At 39.0% G+C, this 4,884-nt stretch overlaps 1 pseudogene; it reads right to left on the bottom strand.

Moving 5' to 3' along the window:
* Nucleotides 1-1,196: 1,196 nt before the first annotated feature.
* On the bottom strand, nt 1,197-4,622 carry LOC145505177 (ADP-ribosylation factor 1 pseudogene; annotated as a pseudogene).
* Between the last annotated feature and the right edge of the window lie 262 nt (nt 4,623-4,884).

The raw sequence follows: 4,884 nt of genomic DNA on the forward strand, positions 1-4,884 counted from the left end.
AGAAATTAGTTATCAACCTTTTGGTAAAATGAATAATTAGTAACTAACTCATTTAAATTTAGACCTGTGAGTACTGGATTTATTTACAAATCTTTGAAATATAACATATAAGGTACTCCTTCAAGTCTGAGTCCCAATAGTAATTTTTTAAAATTACTAATTGTGTGTTGAAAGCAATAAGAGGTTTCACAACACCAAATAAACCAGTGTTGAGGTTTCCCCCAACATAAAGTTTACCAGCTCCAACTTCTTCAGTGTTTATCAAAATACAAAAGAACAAAGTAGAGTTTATCATTTTTGATGGTCAGTCTGACCCTTACAGGCTGAGGGAGTGAGAGCACACGTAGACAGGGGCTTTGAGGGGCTGTGGCTCAAGAATGACCATCTGCACTCTAGCTGATGAGACCCCAGAGAGCCTGGAGCAGGCTAGCAAGGGGACTGCAGGGCTCCTGCTCCAGCCAGAGCATTCCAACTGAAGTGTCCATGCTGATCCAAGGAAAGGCCGAGGTTCCTCCAAGGCGTCTGAGAGTGATGGCTGCAGCCTCCACCCCGTCTTCTGGGCAGCCATGTAAGCACAAATACAAGCAACGCACTATGGGGTGGGGAATGACCCGCGACAGAGCGGATCACATGGTCACCCTATTGTGACCTTGCAGAGTAGATTATGGCTGGTTCTACCCTGTTTCATGTCCCCAACAGGAAACAGACTACCGGTGGACTGGACCCAGGCCATTACTGCAGAACCTACACTAGGCATATCTCTCCCTTCTGTGTGTTTAAGTGTCCTTCTTACCTTGTATTTGTTAACTATTTTTAAAAATGCACTGAATTTGGGTTAAAGACCAACCACCAAAATGGGTCTCAACACAGATCTAAAGCCCAGGGGAGGAGCATCAGGCTCATCTGACACGGCCATTCCTGGATAACCCGTGTGCCTAAAATCCCTTCTCAGTACTAAACAGTGGGTTGATTTTCTTTTTACAATTAAAAAAAATGAGTAATATTGCATAAGACTACCAGAAACTGCCTCATTGGAAACAAAAACTATTCACATTAAATAAAAATCCAGTTGCAGGCTTCATCTGCACATTTATAGCATGGTGAAGCACACTGTGACTGATCGTGCAGAGAGCTTCTGGCACTCACACCGCAGGGGTGGGAAGAAGAGGTGAGAGGGGAGGAGCAAAGAGTACAGCTCATTTCTGGTTCCAGAGCTGATTGGACAGCCAGTCCAGTCCCTCATAGAGCCCGTCCCCGCTGGTGGCACAGGTGGCCTGAATGTACCAGTTCCCATGGCGCAGAGTATAGACTCAGCTTGACTGTGATCTCGGCTGCATTCACGGCATTGGGGAGGTCCTATTTGTTAGCAAACATGAGCAGGAAAGGCGTCCCAGGGTTCATCTTCCGCCAGCATCCTCATGAGCACCTCACAGGCCTCATTCACACACTGTCATTGCTGTCAACCACAAAGATGAGACCTTGTATGTTCTGAAAGTAGTGGCACCATAGATGCCGGATTTTGTCCTGGCCACCCGTGTCCCACAGAGTGAAGCTGATGTTCTTGTATTCCACCGTCTCCATGATGAAGCCTATAGTTTTCACGATTTCACCCAGCTTCACTTTGTACAGGGTGAGGGTCTTTCCCACAGCATCTAGGCCCCCAGTGAGAATGTACATTTCTTTTTTGACAAAAAGGCCCTTGAAGAGGTTTGCAAAGATATTCCCTGGCGCAGCTGCTGCTTGGAGGCAGGCATTGGTTTCACTCCCACACAATTCCAATAGTGATTTTACGAGACCAGAATAAGCAAGGAAGGTCACCGAGAGTGTAAGGCGACTGGGCTATAAAGTAGCTAGCAAGAATTTCTAACATCTCATGAGACCTACTCCTTAATACTAGTGCAGGCAGAAGAGTTCTTCATGGTCTCAGTCATAATCAGTTAATTCTACATGGCTATGCAGAATTAAAATATTAGAAAATGCTTTTAATAATGGTCCCATAACAAAGTTTCCACTGGAATAAAAGCCACCAGCTTTCGCACTGCTGGAGCTCAGAGGGTTTGCCAGCCCATGTTCATATTCCAATTTCCAACCTGGGGCTTTGAAGTTTTTCTCTTTTTTATATTTTTTTCCATTATGGTTTATCCCAGGACATTGAACATAGTTCCCTGTGCTATACAGAAGGAACTTGTTGTCCATCCATTCTTTTTTTAAAAAATTTATTTATTATAATTGGAGGCTAATTACTTTACAATATTGTGGTGGGTTTTGCCATACATTCTATATGAAATAGTTTGCATCTACTAAACCCAAACTCCCAATCTACCCCTCCCCCACCCTCCTCTCTCCCTTGGCAACCACAAGTCTGTTCTCTATGTCTGTAAATCTGTTTCTACATCGTAGATACGTTCATTTGTGTCATATTTTAGATTCTATATGTAAGTGATACCATACGGCATGACTTTCTCTTTCTGACTTACTTCACTTAGTATGATCATCTATAGTTGCATCCATGTTGCTGCAAATGTCATTATTTCATTTTTTTATGACTAATATTCTATTGTATATACATACCACATCCTCATCTATTTATCTTTCAATGGACATTTAGGTTGTTTCCATGTCTTGGTTATTGTAAACAGTGTTGCTATGAACATTGGGATGCATATAACTTTTTGAATTATAGCTTTGTCTGGAATGAATTGCTGGATCTTATTGTAAGTGGATCTTTAGTTTTCTGAGGAACCTCCATAATGTTTTCCACACTGCCTTCACCAACTTACATTCCCGTCAACAGTGTAGAAGGGTTCCCTTTTCTCCACACCCTCTTTAGCATTTATTATTTGTAGACTTTTTAATAGTGGCTATTCTGACCTGTGTGAAGTGGTACTTCATTGTAGTTCTGATCTGTATCTCTCTAATAATTATCATCTTTTTATATGCTTATTGGCCATTTGTATGTCTCCTTTGAAGAAATGTCTCTTTAAGGCTTCTGCTCACTTTTAATTGGATTGTTTGATTTTGTTGTTGAGTTGTATGAGCTCTTTGTATATCTTGGAAATTAAGACCTTGTTGGTTTCATCATTTGCAAATATTTTCTCTCATTCTGAAGGTGGTCTTTTCATCTTGCTTATAGTTTTCTTTGCTATGTTAAAGTTTGTAAATTGAACTAAGTCACATTTGTTTGTTATTATTTTTATTGCTTTGGGAGACTGACCTAAGAAATCATTGGTATGATTTATGTCAAGAGAATGCTTTGCCTGTGTTCTCTTCTAGGAGTTTTATGCTGTCTTATGTTTAAATCTTTAAGTCATATTGAGTTTATTTTTGTGTAGGCTGTGAGGGTATGTTCCAACTTCACTGATGCAGCTGTCCAACTTTCCAAACACCATGTGCTAGAAACTTTCTCCCATTATATATGCTTGCTTTCTTTGTCAAAGAATAATTGACCACAAGTATGTGGATTTATTTCTAGATTATTCTTTGCCATTTATCCATATGTCTGTTTTTGTGCCAGTAGCACACTGTTTTGATTACCATAGCTTTGTAGTACTGTCTGAAGTCTGGGAGGGTTACTGGTGCTTTGAATTTAAGTGGTCCTTGGCAAATGTGTTTTTAATTTATATTTAATACATATAAATACAACTCAAGCTTCAGATGAGAGGGAAAGGAGTATGAAAAAATACAAATGGTTATTTGAGAGTAGGAATATCTCCTGTCTCACATTCTAAATTCTAAGTTGGGGAAGAGAGAAGTCATAAAAACAAAGGAGGATGACAGAGCATATTCTCACATTTATTTGGAAAGCTCTTCTATTCATCTTGTCTTGGATTCTTTAAGGGAACTAGGCAAAAAAGGAAGAAAAACAGAGAATATGAAAGAATCAATTAAGAGGTATTAAAAGAATTTCATGTAGCTACTGGCATATATTCAAAAAAATTGAAAAAAATATGAATTGTGCCCAAAGTCTTGTGGGTTTTTGTCACTTACATTGAAATTTAAAGTTTTATGTATACCTGAGAATAAGATCTTTCAGGGAAAATTCAATTTCTGAAACTGAAATCTTTTCACAAAATGGAGACAAGAACGATGCTCATCAAAGAGATCAAACTTGGAAATAAGGCTGATATTATAAATTGAGATTCTTAAATCACAGACCACACTTTTCTTTTCTTGATCCCATGTCTCTTACACTTCATTACTGTTAACACTCTAGGCTTGACTTACAGCCGGCTCGTCTCAGTGGCTTATCTTAGTCTAATGAAATGAAGATTTGCCATGATTTTGATCTTGTTAAGTAAGATCCAGTCTTAACCTACATAAGCTATGGTAAATGCACAATGATAAATTAGACATTTAAGCTATCTCAGTCTATTTTCAACCGAGCACTCTTTTAAGCTTAAATCAATCACTTTTATATTCAAACACTTCAATGGGTCCCTATTTCAAAAAACATAAAGAAAAAGCCCTCCCCAAAACCTTTGAGTGCCATATCTGTATTCCTCTCCTTCCCTCCCCCCAACTCCAATATTGCTCACTCTGCTTCAGTCACATCTGTGTCTTTGGAAATTCTTCTACCATCCAGTTGCTCTCTTGACTCCTTCAAGTCTCAGCTCAAATGTCATACTCTCAATCTCCACTGTTTGAAAATGTAAACCTCCCTCCAAACCACACACCATGTGATTCTCCTTATCTTGCTCTATTTCTTTTCTCCAGTTTATTTACATGTTTGAATATACTATAAAATTTCTTATTTATTATCGTACTTATTGCTTATTTTCTATCCCTGACCCACTAGAATATAAACTGTACAAGGACTTTTGTCATTCTGTTTCATTGATGTATCCCAAATGATTAGAATACTGCCTGACATAGAATTATCCAATA

This window comes from Giraffa tippelskirchi, chromosome 5 (assembly GCF_054371585.1).
Source record: "Giraffa tippelskirchi isolate mGirTip1 chromosome 5, T2T-mGirTip1v1.2.pri, whole genome shotgun sequence".
Classification (NCBI taxonomy): Eukaryota; Metazoa; Chordata; class Mammalia; order Artiodactyla; family Giraffidae; genus Giraffa; species Giraffa tippelskirchi.